General features: G+C 39.9%; 1 long non-coding RNA gene and 1 pseudogene across 8 annotated transcripts in view; both read right to left on the bottom strand.

Moving 5' to 3' along the window:
• The window catches only part of LOC123841063 (uncharacterized), a 284,524-nt gene that overhangs the window by 171,022 nt on the left and 88,640 nt on the right, over nucleotides 1–24,862 (bottom strand). For 6 of the 8 annotated variants that reach the window (XR_010411401.1, XR_010411398.1, XR_010411399.1 and 3 more), the window contains 2 exons: nucleotides 8,889–9,038; nucleotides 7,115–7,283 (listed from right to left, as the gene is read on the bottom strand). This is a non-coding gene — a long non-coding RNA (uncharacterized LOC123841063). Of the gene's footprint in view, nucleotides 1–7,114; nucleotides 7,284–8,888; nucleotides 9,039–15,822; nucleotides 16,008–24,862 lie in introns of all 8 variants that reach the window. The other 2 variants (XR_010411397.1, XR_010411403.1) reach the window with 1 other exon arrangement.
• On the bottom strand, nucleotides 792–1,354 carry LOC135364324 (large ribosomal subunit protein eL34-like; annotated as a pseudogene).

Below are 24,862 nucleotides of genomic sequence, written 5' to 3'. Positions count from 1 at the left end.
TACTGTTTTCCAGAGTGGCTGCACCAGCTTGCATTCCCACCAATGTAGGAGGGTTCCCCTTTCTCCGCATCCTTGCCAACATCTGTCATTTCCTGACTTGTTAATTTTAGCTATTCTGACTGGTGTGAGGTGGTATCTCATTGAGGTTTTGATTTGGATTTCCCTGATGCCAAGGGATGTTGAGCACTTTTTCATGTGTCTTTGGCCATTTGGATGTCTTCTTTGGAAAATTGTCTGTTCATGTCTTCTGCCCATTTCTTGACTGGATTATTTGTTCTTTGGGTGTTGGGTTTGATAAGTTCTTTATAGATTTTGAATACTAGCCCTTTAGCTGATATGTCAATTTGTAAATATCTTCTCCCATTCTCTCGGTTGTCTTTTGGTTTTTTTGTCTGTTTCCATTGCTGCACAAAAGCTTTTTATCTTGATGAAGTCCCAATAGTTCATTTTTGCCCTTGCTTCCCTTGCCTTTGGCGATGTGTCTAGGAAGAAGCTGCTATGGCTGAGGTCGCGGAGGTTACTGCCTATGCTCTCCTCTAGGATTTTGATGGACTCCTGTCTCACATTGAGGTCCTTCAATCATTTTGAGTCTATTTTTGTGTGTGGTATAAGGAAATGGTCCAGTTTCATTCTTCTACATGTGGCTGTCCAATTTTCCCAACACCATTTGTTGACGAGACTGTCTTTTTTTCCATTGGACGTTCTTTCCTGCTTTGTCGAAGATTAGTTGACCATAGACTTGAGGTCCATTTCTGGGCTCTTGATTCTGTTCCATTGATCTATGTGTCTGGTTTTTTTTTTTTCCAAGCCTTCTGATTTTTTTTATTACTCAAAAAAGCTTCATTTTTTTATTTAGCTTTCTGACTCTGTGCTTGGGCCTTCAACACTTTCACAACGATTTTCTTCTCCTCAATAAGGAAAGCATGCTTGATCCTGTCATGAACAAACTTAGCACACATGGAACCACCATAGGCCCTGCTGATGTGTTTTTTCGTTTTGGACAACATCATAAGGACTTTAGGTCTCACAGCACGAACTCCTTGAAGTCAGCCTGGGCACATGCCACATGCAGATTTTGGTGCTTTCCCAACCTTCTTGGTATAAAGGTAAACGATTCTATTACCAGGGGTTTGGGACAGCCTAGTTTTGTTAGAGGCTTAGGACAGCCTACAACGGTAGGTCAAACACTGGACCATTCTGAATGCCTATAGACACCGTCCCCAAAAGAGTTATGTGTCTGTTTTTGTGCCAGTACCATACTGTCTTGATGATTACAGCTTTGTAATAGAGCTTGAAATCCAGAATTGTGATGCCACCAGCTTTGCTTTTCTTTTTCAACATTCCTCTGGCTATTCGGGGTATTTTCTGGTTCCATTCAAATTTTAGGATTATTTGTTCCATTTCTTTGAAAAAAGTGGATGGTATTTTGATGGGGATTGCATTAAATGTGTGGATTGCTCTAGGTAGCATAGACATTTTCACAATATTTGTTCTTCCAATCCATGAGCATGGAACGTTTTTCCATTTCTTTGTGTCTTCTTCAATTTCTTTCATGAGTATTCTATAGTTTATCAAGTACCGATTCTTTGCCTCTTTGGTTAGATTTATTCCTAGGTATGTTATGGTTTCGGGTGCAATTGTAAATGGGATTGCTTCCTTAATTTTTCTTTCTTCTGTCTTGTTGTTGGTGTATAGGAATGCCACTGATTTCTGTGCATTGATTTTATATCCTGCCACTTTACTGAATTCCTATATGAGTTCTAGCAGTTTTGGGGTGGAGTCTTTTGGGATTTCCACATAAAGTATCATCTCATCTGCAAAGAGTGAGAGTTTGACTACTTCTTTGCTGATTCGGATGCCTTTGATTTCTTTTTGTTGTCTGATTGCTGAGGCTAGGACTTCTAGTACTATGTTGAAAGCAGTGGTGATAGTGGACATCCCTGCCATGTTCCTGACCTTAGGGGAAAAGCTCTCAGTTTTTCCCCATTGAGAATGATATTCACTGTGGGTTTTTCATAGATGGCTTGTATGATATTGAGGTATGTACCCTCTATCCCTACACTCTGAAGAGTTTTAATCAAGAAAGGATGCTATACTTTGTCAAATGCTTTTTCTGCATCTATTGAGAGGATCATATGGTTCTTGTTCTTTCTTTTATTAATGTATTGTATCACGTCAATTGATTTGTGGATGTTGAACCAACCTTGCAGCCCAGGGATAAATCCCACTTGGTCGTGGTGAATAATCCTTTCAATGTACTGTTGGATCCTATTGGCTAGTATTTTGGTGAGAATTTTTGCATCCATGTTCATCAGGGATATTGGTCTGTAATTGTCCTTTTTGATGGGGTCTTTGTCTGGTTTTGAGATCAAGGTAATTTTTGCCTCATAAAATGAGTTTGGAAATTTTCCTTCTATTTCTATTTTTTGGAACAGTTTCAGAAGAATAGGTATTAATTCTTCTTTAAATGTTTGGTAGAATTCCCCTGGGAAGCCATCTGGTCCTGGGCTCTTGTTTGTTGGGGATTTTTGATTACTGCATCATTTCCTTACTGGTTACAGGTCTGTTCAGGTTTTCTATTTCTTCCTGCTGCAGTTTTGGTAGTTGATACATCTCTAGGAATGCATCCATTTCTTCCAGATTATCTAATTTGCTGGCTTATAGTTGATCATAAAATGTTCTTATAATTGTTTGTATTTCTTTGGTGTTGGTTGTGATCTCTCCTCTTTCATTCATGATTTTATTTATTTGGGTCGTTTCTCTTTTCTTTTTGATAAGTCTGGCCAGGGGTTTATCATCTTATTAATCCTTTCAAAGAACCAGCTCCTAGTTTCATTGATCTGTTCTACTGTTCTTTGGATTTCTATTTCATTGATTTCTGCTCTGATCTTTATGATTTCTCTTCTCCTGCTGGGTTTAGGCTTTATTTGCTGTTCTCTCTCCAGCTCCTTTAGGTGTAGGGTTAGGTTGTGTATTTGAGACCTTTCTTGTTTCTTGAGAAAGGCTTGTATTGCTATATACTTTCCTCTTAGGACTGCCTTTGCTGCATCACAAAGATTTTGAATAGTTGTGTTTTCATTTTCATTGGTTTCCATGATTTTTTTTAATTCTTTAATTTCCTGGTTGACCCATTCATTCTTTAGTAGGATGCTCTTTAGCCTCCATGTATTTGAGTTCTTTCCGACTTTCCTCTTGTGATTGAGTTCTAGTTTCAAAGCATTGTGGTCTGAAAATAGGCAGGGAATGATCCCAATCTTTTGGTACTGGTTGAGACCTGATTTATGACCTAGGATGTGATCTATTCTGGAGAATGTTCCATGGGCACTAGAGAAGAATGTGTATTCTCTTGCTTTGGGATGGAATGTTCTGAATATGTCTGTGAAGTCCATTTGGTCCAGTGTGTCATTTAAAGCCTTCATGTCCTTGCTGATCTTTTCTTAGATGATCTGTCCATTTCAGTGAGAGGGATGTTAAAGTCCCTTACTATTATTGTATTGTTGTTAATGTGTTTCTTTGATTTTGTTATTAATTGGCTTATATAATTGGCTGCTCCCATGTTAGGGGCATAGATATTTACAATTGTTAGATCTTCTTGTTGGATAGACCCTTTAAGTAGGATATAGTGTCCTTCCTCATCTCTTATTATAGTCTTTGGTTTAAAATCTAATTTGTCTGATATAAGGATTGCCACCCCAGCTTTCTTTTGATGTCCATTAGCATGGTAAATGGTTTTCCAACCCCTCACTTTCAATCTGGAGGTGTCTTTGGGTCTAAAATGAGTCTCTTGCAGACGGCATATCGATGTGTCTTGTTTTTTTTATCCAATTTGATACCCTGTGTCTTTTGATTGGGGCATTTAGCCCTTTTACATTCAGGGGAAATCTTGAAAGATGTGAATTTAGTGCCATTGTATTGCCTGTAAGGTAACTGTTACTGTGTATTGTCTCTATTCCTTTCTGGTCTATGTTACTTTTAGGGTCTCTCTTTGCTTAGAGGACCCCTTTCAATATTTCTTGTAGGGCTGGGCTGGTTTGGTGTTTGCAAATTCTTTTAGTTTTTGTTTGTCCTGGAAGCTTTTTATCTCTCCTTCTATTTTCAATGACAGCCTAGCTGGATATAGTATTCTTGGCTGCATATTTTTCTCATTTAGTGCTCTGAATATATCCTGCCAGTCCTTTCTGGCCTGCCAGGTCTCTGTGGATAGGTCTGCTGCCAATCTAATGTTTCTACTGTTGTAGGTTACAGACCTCTTGTCCCGAGCTGCTTTCAGGATTTTCTCTTTGTCTCTGAGACTTGTAAGTTTTACTATTAGATGTCGGGGTGTTGACCTATTTTTATTGATTTTGAGGAGGGTTGTCTGTGCCTCCTGGATTTTGATGCCTGTTTCCTCCCCCAAATTAGGGAAGTTCTCCACTATAATTTGCTCCAATATACCTTCTGCCCCTCTCTCTCTTTCTTCTTCTTCTGGGATCCCAATTATTCTAATATTGTTTCATCTTATGGTATCACTTATCTCTCGAATTCTGCCCTCGTGATCCAGTAGTTATCTCTCTTTTTCTCAGCTTCTTTATTTTCCATCATTTTGTCTTCTATATCACTAATTCTCTCTTCTGACTCATTTATCCTAGCAGTTAGAGCCTCCATTTTTGATTGCACCTCATTAATAGCGTTTTTGATTTTGACTTGGTTAGATTTTAGTTCTTTTATTTCTCCAGAAAAGGATTCTCTAGTGTCTTCTATGCTTTTTCAAGCCCAGCTAGTATCTTCATAATCATCATTCTGAACTCTAGTTCCAACATCTTACTAATGTCCATATTGATTAGGTCCCTGGCTGTCGGTATTGCCTCTTGTTCTTTTTCTTGAGGTGAGTTTTTCCATCTTGTCATTTTGTCCAGAGGTGAATAGATGAATGAGAGAACAACATGCTAACAGGGTAACAATGACCCCAGAAAAATATACACTTCCAGAAAGTGATCACTTTTCTGTTCATAGAATTGCTGCTATTCTTTTCTTCGATCTCCTGTTGAGTTTGTAGGTGTTCTGAATGGTTTGATAACTATCTAGCTGAATTCCTGGGACCAGATGAAATTTAGGGGCACCTGGGTGGCTCAGTCATTAAGCGTCTGCCTTTGGCTCAGTTCATGACCCCGGGGTCCTGGGATCGAGCCCTGTGTCGGGCTCCCTGCTCCGGAGGAGGCCTGCTTCTCCCTCTCCCACTCCCCCTGCTTGTGTTCCTGCTCTCTCTGTCTCTCTCTCTGTCAAATAAAGAAATAAAATCTTTTATATGAAAACAATGGATTGTGGATCACCACATCAAAAACTAATGGTGTATTGTATGGTGACTAAAATAACATAATAAAAAATAATAATAAATAAATAAAATAAAAGACATTTAGGTCTCCTACTCCTCCACCATCTTGCTCCTCCTCCCTCAAGCAATTTATTTATTTTTTTATTTTTTAAGATTTTATTTATTTATTTGACAAAAAGAGACAGCGAGAGAGGGAACACAAGCAGGCGGGAGTGGGAGAGGGAGAAGCAGGCTTCCCACCGAGTGGGGAGCCTGATGTGGGACTCGATCCCAGGACCCTGGGATCATAACCTGATCCAAAGGCAGACACTTAACAACTGAGCCACCCAGGCGCCCCTATTTTTATTTTACACTTTGTTCTTCGGCTGAATTCATACGTTTATAATTTTAAACATATAGCAGAGATAATAAAAGCTTGTTTGACTAGTAAATCTAGGTAGGAAAAATTGTATATCCACATTATAATTAATCTTGAGAACTCTGAGGACATACCTATTTTATTTTACCAATAGTTTTTTAAGTAGCTTTATTTACCAAAGAATATCCCAGATCATGCAAACTTAAATACACACACATCAATTAATTTCTTTATTTCTGAGAGTTTTAGGACAATTTAATTTATGTAAGTGCCCACTTATCTCTAAATCAATTAGAGTAGAACTCATTTGAGGGATTTTTATAAATTAATTTGATAATTCCACCTGGAGATACAAAAATATCACTTGTGTATAACATACAGACATATATACATACATACATAAACATATAGACAAATAAAGATTTTTTTTGGCTTTCATTCTAAAATTTTTAGTCATAAGTTAATAAAACATAGTAATACAAACTCACTGGTTTATTTCCACTTTATGTGTTTATCTCCATTGTGTTTCTAGCAAATGGGACAAATTAATGTTACCTGCATGCCAATATTTGTGGAGAAGGCTTTTAAATTTTTCTTTTGCCGTGATATGTGATCTGATGGAGTCTATGTACTAAAGTTTAGGCCAGTGACTGAGGAGACACCTAGAAGCTGTCTGGACATCTCCAGTGCACATTTGAGTGGACAAAACATCTAGCTCTGGTTCAAACAGCTTTTTTTCTCTTTTCAGCCTTAGGTGGTTGCTTCTGGAGGTCCCTAAGTTCCTTGAGAGCCCGAGGGAGGGTAGGGGGCCTAAAAGTCAAGTGGCTATAGGGAACTGAGAGAATAAAGTGAAAGAGAAAAGTCTGGCAGGGTTGGAGAGTAATAGAGGAGGTGGGGGTTTGAAGGGGAACATATAAAAGGATTCAAGAGAACTGGAAGGAATAGTGAAGGTGCTAAGAGGAGGAAGGAAGAGAGACACAATGGAAAGGGAGAGGCCTTAGAGGAGCCAGTTTGGGGAGATCTCAAGTTTTCCAAAGAGGCCAGTGGAGTTCTAAATTATCCTCAGCAAAATCATGCCAACAGGAATAGAAGTAGACAAGTTGGCAGAGCCTATGATTAGTAGAGGTACAAGAAGGGGGCTTCAGTCAACTGAGAAGTTCCCATGGGAGAAGCAGAGTCCAACAAAGAGAACAGAGAGGCCTCACAGAGAGCCAAGAAGAAAGACTTCCAGCCCAGAGAGTTAGGGAATAATTCCCTCTCAGGAAAGAGAGACAGAAAGAAGAGACTTCCAGCTCAGCTGGTACCTTTCAAAGAAGCCAGGGACTCTAACTCATCTTCTTACAAACAGAGAAATGTTGGACTCTATCCCAGCATCTGTTTGTCTGGGACTCTAAGTCAGCTTCTGGAGTATACTTAGAATCTTAAGAATCAAAATCTGTCCTTACCAGCTTCAACAATGTCTGTCTGAAGCACTGGTTCCAGAGTCAGACTCTCCAATGGATCTTCAATCTACTGGGCAGGAGGGAAGACATTCAAAGGGGCATTCTTAGTCCTAGGTGAGAAGTCCAGGGGCCCAATGATGAATCTTATTCCATATGGGTTATGGCACCATAACTGTTAAAGAAAAAAATATTCAATGAGACTTGTTAAAAAAAAAGGTAAGGCAGACTTTATTCAGGACCATCATGATAGGTTCAGGGAATATTGCAATGGGATTTTGCAGTGGGGGAGAGAGACTGAGCTCAACTCCAAATAGAGGGGGCCAAGTGGGAATTTAAAGCCAAGGAGTAGAGTAGCGGGGGGTGGGGCAGGGGTGTAGTGGATAAAAAATTACTAAGGAGAAACATTAGGCATAAAAGGGGTTCTGGTTAAACCCACCTAATGGGATTCTTGCTGACAACAAGCCAGGATGATCAGACATCACCCGGGGGATGACAAACCTGATCAGATATCAAAGGTGATCAGAAATCAAGGGTGAGTGGCTCTAGTTAAACTGACTTATCAAGGTTCTTGCTAAAACTAGATTTTACAAGGACGTGCAGAGATGGGCCTAGGGGAAGGTCCAGGAGCCTTATTAAAGTTTGCACAAGCAAAGTATCTTTGTTAGTTGGTTTACTTTAAAGAGGAAAAGAATAATAAAAATGGGAGATGGCAACCCAGAGATAAAACTTTATGTTTTTCTAAATTTAACTCAAGGCTATATCTGTTAGAATTCATTAAAAGTCTGGCCCCCTGAAAATCATGTAACCTTTTGCCTTCAGAGAGGTTAATAAGGCTAAAGGACAGTCTCAGCCTTTGAGACAAGTCCATCAAAGGAAACAATCCAATGGAAAGAAGGAAGTGTCACATTGTGAGAATGTCAATAACTCATCACAATTTACCTAACCCTAGTCCCCCACTCTAACTCAGTTTTAGCAACTCAAGTATCCTTAAAGTTGCATAACTGATGGAATATATTGATTTCAGCATTCTTTTCCTAGACTCTCATAACAGACATTTCAATCCCATGGCACATGATCAGGCAGGTAAATTATACTGACTTTTTAGTCAGTGAAGCCTGGGTTCAAATCCTGACTCTTCAACTTAGCTATGTGACCACAGGCAGGTTTTCTAACACCCTAAACATTGTTTTCTCAACTGTAAGCCTGAAGTCATTATTTTACCTAACCCACAAAGCCGTTTTGAAGGTGGGATAAAATAATGCATCAAGGTGCTTAGCAAATTGCCTGTCATAGAGTCCGAACTTAGTGGAAGACATGTGAAAAGAAGGAATAGGTGAGGGGAACTGGCAAAGTCTAGAAAGAGTGTATAGTTCCTAAGAGATAGAAGTGCCATGGGTTCCACAGGATGGGTCAGCTAGGCAAAATGGCACACTCGCCAAGTCTCAAAAGAAATTAAGAAGCCTGAGAGAAGCCAGGTCTGCAATCTATACACAAAGTGGAAAGCGCTCTATCCCTTTCATGTTTTCTCTCCAGACATACAAACAAGATCACCAAGAGACGGGAAAGAAAAATGATGAGGGCCCCACAAGCATTGCAGCATGGGTTCTGCCTGAAGAGGCCTATGATGCTGAAATAGAATTTAAGACTGAGACTTTGGACGAGGGCTGGGCAGCTGCTTGGGGAACTTCCGGGCTGACTGATGCTTAGAAAACTGGTAAGAGCTTAAGTAAGTGGGAGTAAATTAGAGAGCAGGACAAACAAAGCAAAGGATACTTACCTTCCTGCCAATTGTGAGCTACAGCCCATGAGACTGGCCTTGTTACAGATGGGATCATTTCTTGCCAGAAAGTTCCCTGGCCTTGTTGAACTTGGCCTCGGGTACTCAACGTTCTCAGGCCTGGCATGGTTTTCTCCAGTAAGATTTTCTCTTTATGGGGAAATTTAAAAAAAAAAGCAATACAGTAAAAAAAGGGAAACTATACAGTGTGAATGCCAAAGAATGTCTGAGAATATGAATCATGGGGGAGAGAATTCTTGAATTTATCTTTTCCCAATGTTATTTATATTAAGGAGAAAGATTTCCTTCTTTTTCTTTCTTGTTTTGTTATTTAAATTCAATTAGCCAACATATAGTACATCATTAGTTTCAGATGTAGAGTTCAATAATTCACCAGTTGCGTATAACACCCAGTGCTCATCACATCACATGCCCTCCTTAATGCCCATCACCCAATGATCCCATCCCCCGACCCCCCCCCCAGCAACCCTGTTTGTTTCCTATAGTTAGAGTCTCTTATGGTTTGTCTCCCTCTCTGATTACTTCCCTTTCAGTTTTCCCTCCCTTCCCCTATGATCCTCTGTGCTATTTCTTCTATTCCTCATGAGTGAAACCATATGATAACTATCTTTCTCTGATTGACCTATTTCACTCAGCATAATACCCTCCAATTCCATCGATGTCATTGTAAATTGTAAGTATTCATCCTTTCTGGTGGCTGAGTAATATTCCATTGTATATATATACCACATCTTCTTTATGCATTCATCTGTTGACGGACATCTCGGCTCTTTCCCTAGTTTGGCTATTGTGGACATTGCTGCTATAAACATTGGGGTGCATGTGTTCCTTTGGATCATTACATTTGTATCTTTGGGATAAATACCTAGTGGTGCAATTGCTGGGTCATAGGGTAGCTCTATTTTTAACTTCTTGAGGAACCTCTGTACTGTTTTGCAGAGTGGCTGTACCATCTTGCATTCCCACCAATAGTGTAAGAGGGTTCCCCTTTCTCTGCATCCTCGTCAACATCTGTTGTTTCCTGACTTGTTAATTTTAGCCATTCTAACTGGTGTGAGGTGGTATTTCATTGAGGTTTTGATTTGTATTTCCCTGATGCCAAGGGATGTTGAGCATTTATTTTTTCATGTGTCTGTTGGCCTTTTGCATATCTTCTTTGGAGAAATGTCTGTTCATGTCTTCTGCCCATTTCTTGACTAGATTATTTGTCTCCAAGTGGTGTTGAATTTGATAAGTTCTTTATAGATCTTGGATACTAGCCCTTTGTCTGATATATCATTTGCAAATACCTTCTCCCATTCCATAGGCTGCCTTTTAGTTTTGTTGTTTCCTTTGCTGTGCAAAAGCTTTTTATCTTGATGAAGTCCCAATAGTTCATTTTTGCTTTTGTTTCCCTTGCCTTTGGAGACGTGTCTAGCAAGAAGTTGCTGCAGCGAAGGTCAAAGAGGTTGGTACCTGTGCTCTCCTCTAGGATTTTGATGGATTCCTGTCTCATATTTAAGTCTTTTATCCATTTTGAGTTTATGTTTGTATCTGGTGTAAGAAAATGGTCCAGTTTCATTCTTCTACATGTGGCTGTCCAATTTTCCCAACACAAGTTGTTGAAGAGACTGTCCTTTTTCCATTGGATATTCTTTCCTGCTTTGTCGAAAACTAGTTGACCACAGAGTTGAGGATCCATTTCTGGGTTCTCAATTCTGTTCCATTGATCTATGTGTCTGCTTTTGTGCCAGTACCATACTGTCTTGATGATTACAGCTTTGTAACAGAGCTTGAAGTCCGGAATTGTGATGCCACCAGCTCTGCTTTTCTTTTTCAACATTCCTTTGGCTATTCGGGGTCTTTTCTGGTTCCATACAAATTTCAGGATTATTTGTTCCAGCTCTGTGAAGAAAGTTGACAGTATTTTGATAGGGATGGCACTGAATGTATAGATTGCTCTGGGTAGCATAGACATTTTAACAATATTTGTTCTTCCAATCCATGAGCATGGAATGTTTTTCTACTTCTTTATGTCTTCCTCAATTTCTTTCATGAGTGTTCTGTAGTTTTTAGAGTACAGATCCTTTACCTCTTTGGTTAGGTTTATTCCTAGGTATCTTATGTTTTTTTGGTGCAATTGTAAATGGGACTGATTCCTTAATTTCTCCTTCTTCTGTTTCATTGTTAGTGTATAGAAATGCAACTGATTTCTGTGCATTGACTTTATATCCTGCCATGTTGCTTAATTCCTGTATGAGTTCTAGCAATTTTGGGGTGGATCTTTTTGGTTTTCCAAATAAATTATCATGTCATCTGCAAAGAGTGAGAGTTTGACTTCTTCTTTCTTGAGCCCCTGTATCTGCATTTCCTTTAACATTTTCTTATGAAGCTCTTGCTTGTGTTTCATTTTTTAATATGTAGACATTTTGAACACCTGTTCCTTCTCTGTGTGCCCTTTTCTCTCAGCTGGCCAGGGGAAGAATTTCAACAGGCCCAGCCAACAGAGATAATAACAGCAGGATGTTATGCCCTATACATTTTGGAGGCTAAGGCATGAGGACTGGAGGATTGTAAATACAATGCAGAGAATGGCCCATGGTGTCCTGGATCTTGCAGCTTATGTAGTTATAGCAATGCATCCACTGAGTGGCCTGGTTTCCTGCCTCCTTGAGGTGATTAGGAAGGAATGAACAGAGAGCATCTGTAACATGCTCTGTACATCTCCACAGAGGGTAGTGCTTGCCTCAAGCATCCAAAAGGCCCACTGAGGAAACATGGCCAAATCTCCCACTCAGCTTTACAGTAAACAGACCTATAAAATGGAGGTGGCTGTAAGTTTGCCAAGAAGGTAAATCATGCACACAAGATTTCAGGACTACTTAATGCACAGCAGATTTTGGGACCCCTTCATCCATAGAATAAAATAAATGGACTAATAATAGTGGAGAAAAACATTTTATGTTTCAGTGGAAAACGAGATTCTAGTGCTATTCACTGTATTTGAGTTATTTCATAAAGCTTTGTAAGCTGTAGGTAACTGATAGATATGTGATTTCTATCTTGTCTGGTAGTGATTTAACTGACTACCCCACGACCACCCCAACTGTCCTTAAAACTGGAAAAAAAACCAGTTTTGTCTCCATTTGCAATTCATCTCAACATTCCTTTACTTTCATAAATATGTGTTTTGACTTTTCCTTTGAAACAGCTGTTATATGTTGAATAACGTCCCCCCTCAAAAAAATAATGTTGAAGTCCTAACCCCCAGTACATGTGAATGTGACCTTATTTGAAAATAGGGTCTTTGCAAATGATCGAGTTAAGATGAGGTCATAGGGTGGGCCTCAATCCAATATAACTATGTCCTTATAAAAAGGGGAAATTTGGATAAAGAGACAGACAGACACAGAATGAATGCCATGTGAAGAGGAAGGCAGATATGGGGATAATACATCTAACAAATTAAGGAATGACACGATTTCTAGCAAACCACCAAAAGCTGGAAGAAAGGTATGGAAGAGATTCTCCTTCACATCCCTCAGAAGGAACCAACTCTAACAACCTTGATCTCAGACTTCCAGCCTCCAGAACTGTGAGAGAATAATTCTGTTGTCTAAGCCATGCAGTTTGTGGTGCTTGACTATGGCAACCCTAGCAACCGAATATGTTGGTTCTATCTGCCTAATGCCCTTGTATCATATGAGTAAAATAAATTCTTTAAAACATGTTCATTTTATAATCTGTATGAGAGTCAGGAGTTTACCTTTTTCTGAAAATGATCTTTTTTTTTTTTTTTTTAAGATTTTATTTATTTATTTGAGACAGAGAGCATGAGAGGGAGGAGGGTCAGAGGGCGAAGCAGACTCCCTGCCGAGCAGGGAGCCCGATGCGGGACTCGATCCCGGGACTCCAGGATCATGACCTGAGCCGAAGGCAGTCGCTTAACCAACTGAGCCACCCAGGCGCCCGAAAATGATCTTTTAATAAGATACATGGATCTCTTGTTATCTCTCCCCATTCCTGAAGACTTCTCAGCCAGGACTATCCCTGAAGACTCTTTTTTTTCATTGAGTTGTTAGGTTGTATAAAGGCATCACAATATATCTTTTAAAAATGACCCATAATTGGAAACTAAACTAATTAAAATGCACTGCCTTCCCCCCATTCAGATGAATGGGTACAAAGGGAATGAAGCCCTGCCAGCTGCCAGGCTCTGTGCTGGGCACTTGGCATTCTGCAGGATATTTTTTGAATGCTTACCCCAGTCACCCTACCTTCTCCAATGTTGGACTGGTAGTGTTCACCCTTCCCCCACAGGGAAAGGGACCCTATCCCAATTTTCCCCAGGAATAAAGCCTGATTGGTCTGAGATTCTTATGGTAGTTCCAGTCCCCTTGCCAGTGACTGATGAGACATGCTGGGAGGTAGGGGCAGAGGAAGATATTCCAAAAAGGAAAGGTTTTGTGCTTTTGAAAATGCTGTATGGGGAAAAGCACACTTTTTTTTTTTTTTTGAGTCTACATGTGATGCTTAGAACTATGGCAGCCACCTTGTGCTCATGAGAGCGGCTAACCCAAGGACAAAATATGTCACACCAAACATGGAAAGGTAGAAAGGACAATTCCTGGGTTCTTGATAACATCCAAGGTAACCTACCCAGAGTAACACATAAGACAAAACCTGTATCCAAATCAAAATCTAGACCTACTTTCTCTCCCACACCACTTACCTCCTCTGTGTTTATTGTTAGTCAGTGAATGAAGGTTAATTTCTCCTACTTCTTATTGTTATTTGTTTTTATCTTTTAAAATGTCTTAGGAGGCCTTAGAGTCTAGTGGTTAAGAGCAAACTGTGGTGTCAGGTGGACCTAGGTTTTTTTTTTTTTTTAAGATTTTATTTATTTATTTGAGAGAGAGAATGAGAGAGAGAGAGCAAGTGAGAGGGGGGAGGGTCAGAGGGAGAAGCAGACTCCCTGCTGAGCAGGGAGCCCGATGTGGGACTCGATCCCGGGACTCCAGGATCATGACCTGAGCCAAAGGTAGTCGCTTAACCAACTGAGCCACCCAGGTGCCCTGGACCTAGGTTTAAATCCTGCCTCTCTGTGACCTCAAGCAAGTCATTTAACCCTTTTATGCCTCATTTCCTCAAATATAGAATGGGGATAACAATTCCCATGCTATAAGCTTGTAATGAGGACTAAGTGAAATTACATATGTAAAGGACTTATCACAGGTCCTGGCACATGATACATGCACACAAAAAAAATTGATGGTTTTTAAGATTATTACTATTACTGTGTCATGCAATATTATCCTACCTCTTCAACGGGCAGCCAGCATTTTGAATGTAAAGAAAGCATCTTGTTCCCCATACATAGTGTGGTTTCATCAGTTGACTTCAGACTCATTAGAGCCTCCCCTCTTCATACTAAAGCTGGGAGCTCCCCTTCTTCCTGCCCAGATAGCCACCATCAAAGGAGCCCAAATCCCCAGGAGCACCTGTCATTCCTTGGGAGAGCCCAGCCTGGTTTTGTATCTACTCACATTGCCCCCACCACCACTGCCCCACCCCACCCCCCAGGGCCCTAAGAGCTTTAATGCTCATGTGGCTGCCTGGCAGGAGCAGAAAGATAAAACCCTACTTGTTCCCTCTCTCCACAATAAGACCTTTGGCAATTTAGAGGGACACAGAGATAAAAGACTGGATTTTTTTTCTTTCTTTTCATTTTTTTTCCCCAAAAACAAATGGTGGTTTGTCTTCATCAGGCACTCCTTCAGAGCCACACCAGTATCAAAGAGCATGAAATCAGCAGAAAGCCAAGACAGGGGAGTTCTATCCCACCCAGTAGGGAATTTGCTTGCTTACAGGAAAAATAGAAAAGGAGGGGAGAGGGGAGCTATACGCAAAGAGCCTCTCACTGGGGTGACCTAAGCTCACATCCCCCACCCCATTCCCAAAAGTTTGTTTTCTTAACATTTACTCTATGCCACTTGAAGCTTGGCACACAAACAAGACAAGGACAGTGAGGGAGACAGAGAAAGGAAAAGCTCAGCTTGTCTCATGGATAAATCTTGAGTTGACTTGACATCTCATAGTCCAGAGAGCTTACTGTGCTGACAGCATTCAGTTGGGTCTCTCAAGTCTGGTGTCAAGTTCTGCTCAAAGTCCATGTGACCACATGCAAATGGAAGAGGAATGAGAATAGTCTACCTGCTTAACAACAGGGCCTATTGTTTCTGGAGTATATCCTATGGATTGGGTCCTATACTAAGTACCCAATACGTAACAACCATGGGGTAGCTGGGACTACTTTCCCCATTTACAGATGTGGACACTGCAGCTTACAGAGACCAAGTCAGTTGTCCAAGGCCACATCCTAAGAGGCAGAGGCAGGACTTAAACTCAGATCTGCACCAAAGTGTGTGTTCTTTTTTTTTTTTTTTTTAAGATTTTATTTATTTATTTGAGACAGAGAGAATGAGAGACAGAGAGCATGAGAGGGAAGAGGGTCAGAGGGAGAAGCAGACCCCCCGCTGAGCAGGGAGCCCGATGCGGGACTCGATCCCGGGACTCCAGGATCATGACCTGAGCCGAAGGCAGTCGCTTAACCAAGTGAGCCACCCAGGCGCCCCAAAGTGTGTGTTTTTAACCAGATATTGTAAAGCTGCTTTCCACAGTGTGAGTGCATTCTGAAAAATGCCAAGCAATATACAGTTTTAGGGCACCTGTTATCCATTGAGTTGTACCTTCGAAAAATGTTATGCTGAAGTCCTAAGCCCTAGTACCTGGAAAGTACTATTTGGAAATAGGGTCTTTTCAGATGTAATTAAGTGAAAATGAGGACATACCGGATTAGGGTAGGCCTAATACTAGGCTAGATACTAGGGCTGGTATCCTTATAAAGAAGGGAAATTTGGATACACATACTCACAGAGGGAGGAGAGCCATGTGAAGATGGAGGGAGAAACTGGAGTGATGTTGCCACAAGCCCAGGAACATCAAAGATTGCTGGAAACCACCAGAAGCAAGGAAAAGGCAAGGAAGGATCCTCCTCCAGAGACTTTGACAGAACATGGCATGGCCAACAACTTGATTTTGGACATCTGGCCTCCGGAACTGTAAGAACAGATTTCTGTTGTTTTAAGTTTGTGACACTTTGTTACAGCAGCCTTAGGAAATTAATATAGCATCCGTCTTTGTGAGTTTGCAGAGTTTAAAGAGGTGGGGAAAAGGAGTTGCAGGGAGGGGAGAGGAAGGCAAGACAACTTTCAGAAAAATAATATAAAGACTATCTCTCGCATAGTGGCCTGGGGAATGAAGCAAGGATGCTAGCCACAAAAGACAGCCGGACAGAAGTTGGTGATGAAGGTAGGGAAACGAGGGGTTTAAGTGAAGTGAAGGGATGGAAAGGAGAGAGAGAGGATAATGGCAAGAAGTTTGATGGGTCAGCTCCATGAAAGGGAGAAGAGTCCAGGAAGGTTCTGACAATCCCTGCCAGGGAGGGAAAGGATTGAGAAAAAGCAGAACACTGCCATAGTCTGCCCCGTGACCATGACCTTGCCCCATGCCACTGCCCCAGCCTTCTCACACCTCAGCAGGACTCTTACATCAGACTCCTCTTCAGTTACTGTGCTCAGGGAACATGTAGTCAGCACTCACTAAGTGACTGGCGCTGAAGAGGGTGGGGGCGTGAGAACCAGAGAGCAGCACAAAGAACAAGGAACTAGAAGCCTCATCATTTCTCCAACCTGGATTGCTCTTCACCCCCTACCCAGTTGGTCTAAAAGTATGTACTTAAAACTCCCTCCCATCCCAACTTGGATGAGGCATCAGCCCACCTCACTGGGCCCAAAACAACTTCCACACCTCTTTATCATAATGTTTGGACATTATATTGTGTTTCTTTATATATATATATATATATATATATATATATATATATATATATATACACACACACACACACACACACAGATATGGATAGATAGGGAAGTAGAGAGATACACACACATAGATATCTACCTATAGGTATAGATACATAGATAGATAGATAGATAGATGATAGATAGATAGATAGATAGATAGATAGATAGATAGATAGATAGATAATTATAGATATAATGGCTCCTCCATTAGAGTGTGAGCTTCTGGAAAGCAGTGTTCTAATCAACTCTATCTAGCCAGTGCTTTTGCAGAGCCTGGTGCACCACAGTTGGGTCAGTAAACAGTTGATCAATGAATGTCTGAGGTATTTTAGAACTCAAACAACAAAAAGTATTAAGTAATAGAAAAATAGGCAAAGGACATAAACACATGATTTACAAAATAAAAGAAATAGATGAGACCCTTTCCCTTAAGATCAGGAACATGTCAAGGTTGCCCACCTCTCGCCACTATTGTTCAACATAGTATTAGAAGTCCTAGCAATAGCAATCAGACAACAAAAAGAAATAAAAGGTATTCAAATTGGCAAAGAAGAAGTCAAATTCTCTCTCTTCACAGATGACATGATACTTTATGTGGAAAACCCAAAAGACTCCACCCCCAAATTACTAGAACTCATACAGCAATTCAGTAATGTGGCAGGATACAAAATCAATGCACAGAAATCAGTTGCTTTCTTATACACTAACAATGCAACTGTAGAAAGAGAAATTAGAGAAATGATTCCATTTACAATAGCACCGAAAACCATAAGATACTTCGGAATAAACCTAACCAAAGACGTAAAGGATCTATACTCTAGGAACTACAAAACACTCATGAAAGAAATTGGAGAAGACACAAAAAGATGGAAAAACATTCTATGCTCATGGATCGGAAGAATAAACATTTTTAAAATGTCTATGCTACCCAGAGCAATCTATACCTTCAATGCCATCCCAATCAAAATGCCAATGATATTTTTCAAAGTGCTGGAACAAACAATCCTAAAATTTGTATGGAATCAGAAAAGACCCTGAATCGCCAAGAAAATGTTGAAAAAGAAAAACAAAGTTGGGGGCATCACGTTGCCTGATTTCAAGCTATATTACAAAGCAGTGATCACCAAGACAGCATGGTACTGGCACAAAAAAAGACATACAGACCAATGGAACAGAATAGAGAACCCAGATATGGACCCTCAACTCTATGGTCAAATAATCTTTGACAAAGCAGGAAAAAATATGCAATGGAAAAAAGACAGTCTCTTCAATAAATGATGCTGGAAAAATTGGACAGCCACACGCAGAAGAATGAAACTCGACCATTCTCTAACACCATACACAAAGATAAACTCAAAATGGATGAAAGACCTCAATGTGAGACAAGAACCCATCAAAATCCTAGAGGAGAACATAGGCAATAACCTCTTCGACATCAGCCACAGCAACTTCTTTCAAGATACATCTCCAAAAGCTAGTGAAACAAAAGCAAAAATGAACTTTTGGGACTTCATCAAGATAAAAAGCTTCTGCACAGCAAAGGAAACAGTCAACAAAACAAAGAGGCAACCCACAGAATGGGAGAAGATATTTGTAAATGACACTACAGATAAAGGGCTGGTATCCAAGATCTATAAAGAACTTCTCAAACTCAACACCCAAAAAACAAATAATCAAGTCAAAAAATAGGCAGAAGACATGAACAGACACTTCTCTGAAGAAGACATACAAATGGCTAACAGACACATGAAAAAATGCTCATCATCATTAGCCATCAGGAAAATTCAAATCAAAACCACATTGAGATACCACCTTACACCAGTTAGAATGGCAAAAATTGACAGGGCAAGAAACAACAAATGTTGGAGAGGTTGTGGAGAAAGGGGAACCCTCTTACACTGTTGGTGGGAATGCAAGTTGGTACAGCCATTTTGGAAAACAGTGTGGAGGTGCCTCAAAAAATTAAATATAGCACTACCCTACGACCCAGCAATTGCACTCCTGGGTATTTACCCCAAAGACACAGATGTAGTGAAAAGAAGGGCCACATGCACCCCAACGTTCATAGCAGAAATGTCCGCAATAGCCAAACTGTGGAAAGAGCCAAGATGCCCTTCAACAGATGAATGGATAAGGAAGATGGGGTCCATATATACAATGGCATATTACTCAGCCATCAGAAAGGATGAATACCCAACTTTTACATCAACATGGATGGGACTGGAGGAGATTATGCTAAGTGAAATAAGTCAAGCAGAGAAAGTCAATTATCATATGGTTTCACTTATTTGTGGAACATGGGACTAGCATGGAGGACATTAGGAGAAGGAAGGGAAAAATGAAGGGGGGTAATCAGAGGGGGAGATGAACCATGAGAGACTATGGACTCTGAGAAACAAACTGAAGGTTTTAGAGGGGAGAGGGGTGGGGGGATGGGTTAGCCCAGTGATGGGTAGTAAGGAGGGCACATACTGCATGGAGCACTGGGTGTTATATGAAAACAATGAATCGTGGATCACCACATCAAAAACTAATAATGTATTGTATGGTGACTAACATAACATAATAAAATAAAAAGAATATAAAGTTTATATAGTGGCTAAAAAAACAAAAGAAATAAAAATGGTTCCCAATCACATGAAAAGATGCTTAAGTAGAGTCATAATAAGAGGAATGCAAGTTAAAGTTACACTGAGAAAGCATGTTTCACCTCTTAGACCAGCATTAGTGTGACAAGACACTGTGTTGGGAGGTTACGGGACACAGGCAGGCTCCTCCCTGCTCACAGGAATGATGTAACCCATAAGGAGGTCTATCAAAATTACAATTATGTTTACCCTTTGTCCAGCAACCCCACTTCTGGTAGGTAACTGCAGCATATCTCACAGATAGAACTGCAAACATAAAACTGGAGTACGTACAAGCATTTTTGTAACAAGAGATCTGAAGTCATTCAAGGGCCCTCTTCTAGAGAACTGGGAAAATAAACTGTGGTGCTTGAATAAGAATGAGAAAAAATGAAGACTATATTCGTATTTGCTTCATTTGCACTAAGAAAGGCTGGTCGGAGCCATAAGAAACTAATGTACGTGGCTCCTTAGGTGGGAACAGCAGACAACGTAGATCGCTGGAGACAGGCAAGACTTCTTAAGGCATGACTTTCACATCATATTGATTCTTGCACTGAGTAAATGTATTGCATGGTCAAATTATAATAATTTTAAACAGGTAAGTATACAATATTAATAAATATTTCAAGACATTCAGGTTAAGAATAACTGCTATAAATCACTTTACCTAAATCAGGTGGTAAAGATTTCTGTTTCCAGAATGACTAGAATTAGAAAGACTGACAATAACAAGTGTTGATGAAGATGTGGAGCAACCCCAAGTCTTATAAGTTGCTGGTAAATGCTGAAACCAGCATTTACCCAAGAGAGATGAAAACACTTGTCAACAAAAAGACTTGCACAAGAATGTTTATAGCAGATCTATCCATAATAGACCCAAACTGGAAGTGACAGACTCAAATGTCCATCAGCAAGAGAAAGGAAAAAATGTGACATCTGCACATAGTGGGATAATACTTAGCAATAAAAAGGAACAAACGGATAACCTGTCCTGTCAAAATCATCATCTTGAATGAAACAAGAGTATATTCTATAGAACATTTAGAAAAGGCAGAACTAATCTGTAGTGATAGAAATCAGAAGCATGATTGCCTCTGCAAAGAGCAGGTATTGACTGGAAAGGGACACAAAGGAACTCTCCAGGTGAGAGAGAAAATTCTGTATCTTGATTTGGCAATGGTCACATTTGTCAAAACCCACTGAATTGTTCATTTCAGATCTGTACATTTTTCTGTATGTACAATATATCTCATTTAAAGAATTTGTGCTCCCCCTGCTTGTGTTCCCTCTCTTGCTGTGTCTCTCTCTGTCATATAAAAAAAAAATAAAAAAATAAAAAAAAATAAAGAATTTGTGCTTCTACATCAGCCAGAAATATCAAAGCATGATTGATCTTTTATACATTATGGTTTCATTGTTGGGACCATTTTTCAGAAATCTAAGACTTTTAAACAGTCTATGATTCCAGTAGCGGTGTCACCCACATCTTAACACAACATTCATGTGTCATTCTACAAAGGTGTTACAGAAAAGTAAAACACCGCTCCAATATATAATTTATACAAGTGCCTGGCACCACTGTGGCTCTTTATATTCATTAGTTTACTTACTTATTTTTTTTTTTTAAGATTTTATTTATTTATTTGAGAGAGAGAATGAGAGAGAGAGCATGAGAGGGGGGAGGGTCAGAGGGAGAAGCAGACTCCCTGCCGAGCAGGGAGCCCGATGCGGGACTCGATCCAGGGACTCCAGGATCATGACCTGAGCCGAAGGCAGTCGCTCAACCAACTGAGCCACCCAGGCGCCCTCATTAGTTTATTTAAATCTCACTTTTTAAAAATGTACAGTGTGAATATTTAACAGATGAGAATCAAGGTCCAGATAGATCAAGTTTCTTGCCTGGGTTCACAAAGCTAATGAGTGATGTCACCAGGACTCAAACCCAGATCCTAAGCCCACACTCTTTCCTCTGCAATAAACAATACACACATATACACAAACACCTGAATCACAATTCATAGTTCTTTCCATTCTTTATCCTTTTATCATGAATCTGTGATAACAGTTCTTCCTGTGAAATTTTAAAATAAATAAATGAAGCCTTTATAAAGCACTCTAGAGCCCATGGAAAGTTTTAAATCATTGCCTGATTCAACCCGCCTGGCTCTCATTCTCAAATCTGTGTTTTCTTTGGAATCTAGAGACTGAAATAATCTACTGAGAGTAAATGAAAGAAGCCACAGAGCATTTGTTGGCCAAAGGACAAAGGAGGGTGGGGAGGGTCTCCTTCACTTTAAGTGTTAAAACAAAACTGTCCATTATGCTACACACTGAATTATAGTCAGCATCTTTAGACAGGAAGCAGACACGTTGATTGCATTTCAAATATAAAACTGAGAGCAATTAGTGAAGGGAAGAGAGAGATGAGCTTTATTGTCTACAACCACTGTCTGCTCTTTCAAGCCATGGTCCTTAGGATATGGTTTCTTATTGAATTTCTCACTCTCATTAGTGGTTTTTAACAGTGAATTTCTAGATACCCAAGTCCAAACCAGGCCAAGATTATTTAATTCTGAACTATTAGGCATCCCTAAGAAACCACCCAAAAATGCCAGAAAAAGTTCAAATGATCCACATGTATATAGTGAGATTAATATCTCACAGAAATGCCTCATTAAAGTAATGTCAAAATAATTCACTTAAACATTTTCCTGGCAAAACATAAAACTTGTATGACAGAGAATAATATTGCAGAGGTACCAAGACTAAAACAAGCTGAATAGTCTCTAATCAGATGACTAACTGATTAACTGATGAAGAAAAAAGAAAATATTATTACTATTGGAAAAGCCAGGTTCTGGTCCAATATACTTCCAATGCTACTGAAAATCATTTTGCGTCATCCACAGAAAGCCTTCACATACTTGGTCAACAAAATGAGAAACTGGTTTCCAAACTGGTTTTAAGTCCTAATCCTATTTTCCATGAAAAATAGTTTGTACTTTAAAGAGCTCAGGATGATAACGCCCTTGGAAAAAATTCAATTTTGTGGCTGGCTTGTTATTATAGATACAAACCATCTTAGGTGTCAGCTACAAGCTCAAGTATCTTATTCCTCTCTTTGGCTTATGGAGCAAAGAAATATTAATAAAAGCATCTCCCCTGATCTTATAACCCAAGTTTCAACTAGCAATGAATATGATTCCCAGCACTATAAATAGTCTTATAAATCTTGCCTTTCCTAACAGACTGAACTTTTCCATTTTCTTGAATATTAGCAATAAAAGTACCATGTATAAATGTCCTTAAGATTTGGGCAAGGCTGGGGCGCCTGGGTGGTCAGTCGGTTAAGCGTCTGCCTTCGGCTCAGGTCATGATCCCAGAGTCCTGGGATCGAGTCCCACATCGGGCTCTCTGCTCAGCAGGGAGTCTGCTTCTCCCCCTCACTCTCCCTCTCTCTCAAATAAATAAAATCTTTAAAAAAAAAAAAAAGAAGACTTGGACAAGGCTGTCACAAAATTCAAAATATGTAGTCCCTATGGACAGTTGGCTTTTCATATGGTTAAAGGTAGTGAAGCAATTCCAGGAGTACACAGGGAATAAAGAGGAAAAGGCTCAGAATAACAGGGGTAAGGCAGAATCAAGAAAATATCCTGGGTTTTTAAATGCATGGTTTTTGTTATACAGGCATTTTCAAATAGACTAATTCAAGCTGAGGTGTTTGTTTATTTTGGTTCTCCTTAGGGAAACATGCACAGCAGCAAAAGATCATGGAAAAGGCCGGGGGCGGCGGGGGGCAGGGGGCTTGGATAAAAAAGGCTTCAATCCCAGTTCCATTCTTCTAGCACAAAGACGTAGGCAATAAAAACAAATTGATAATAATAATAGCTACCAGTTATTGAAGCTTAAAGGGAGCCAGACCCTGGTCAAAGTGTTTTATGTCTATTAACTCACTTAATTCTATGAGGTAGTGAAGTGTTCAGAAGGATGGGTTCTGAGCTACACTGCTTGATTTTTAAAACTCTCCCATTTACTAGCTATATGATCCTAGACAAGTTGCTCTTCTGCAGAATCATCATACAATGGCATCTACCTCCTAGACTGCTTGTGAGAATTAATGAGCTAATACTTAGGTTAAGCATATAAAACAGCGTTTGTTTGGCACAAAGCAGACACTCAATCAATGTTTGCTATTGTCACTTCCATTTTACATTTAGGAAACTGAGACACAGAAAGTCTATTTGCTAAAGATACGATGATTAATATCTAACTAATGAACCTGTAATAGTTGGCCTTTGTAAATAATTGATACATGATAGCTATTTTTCATCCTATAATAAACAAAGAGGTCACTGTGAAAACAACTCTCTGGTATTCAAAATTGTGCTTTGCCTAAACTGAACACAAAGAGTTCCAAGTGTAGATTCCTAATACAAAACATTCAGGTAGCTGTCAATTATTATCTTACTCTTCCTCTTGCATTCCTGATCATAAATCCAAAGCACATCAATAAACTATACAGACTGAATGGATATCTACATTCTGCATTAACTATTATACTGAGGCACTGATCTGTAAAATGGGCAACCCAAACTGACCCCCCCCCCCCACACACACAGCAGGGCACTTTCAGGGTGAATTCTCCACTCTTCAGACCCTGGCCTACTGGCTAGACAGTCTCAGGAACTTGACACTGAAAAGAGAACACAGCCATCTCTTTGGGACAGATCCCCCTTAACCAAGCTTATCACTGAAACCCATGTACAAAACGAGAATGCCAAATGACTACAAGGACATATAACACACCAAGCAGATCTGAGATTAGATCAGTTTATGGCTGTACTCACTCCCTGTGAACAATCTGCATGGAAACTGGATTATAATTAGAAGGCTCCTTGATGAATATAGAACCAGAAAGAAGGCAGATTGTGCCATCTCCAGTGTAATCAGAACTGAAGAGTTCATATTAGGGCTTGATCAGTCCAGCCCTTTGTTCTGCAGATAGCCTCTCCCAGACATAATTTAATTTAGTTTACCCTTCCTCTGAGGCTAGTTAATCCCCTTTCTGAAGGACTCCTTTCCTCATCTCTGAGAATAACTTCAAGCCTCTTATAGTCAAAGCCTTGGGGCCTAGAAGCTATCCCATCCTTTCAGGTGATCTGCCTGAATAATCTAATTCCTTTTATGTTTGTGTCACAATTTAGCTCTCTTAGAAGGCAATTTCCTTCCCAAAGTTCAAAGCACATAGGTAGGGACATCCCTATTTCTACCAAATACCAACAGTAAGATAATTACCTTGCCTAACACAAAATAAATCCTCCCAAAATGCAATGCCTCCTTTTCATAGGTCAGCAACAGTTTTACCTCCTTGGGTGGCAGGTAGAGGTGTTCATGGGGACCCTGGCAGATCTAAGGG

The sequence above is a fragment of the Mirounga angustirostris genome, unplaced genomic scaffold, assembly GCF_029215605.1.
Source record: "Mirounga angustirostris isolate CCGP_5_RB_7025 unplaced genomic scaffold, mMirAng1.0.hap1 SCAF_5, whole genome shotgun sequence".
Lineage (NCBI taxonomy): Eukaryota > Metazoa > Chordata > Mammalia > Carnivora > Phocidae > Mirounga > Mirounga angustirostris.
This window is presented reverse-complemented; position numbering and strand designations above follow the sequence as displayed.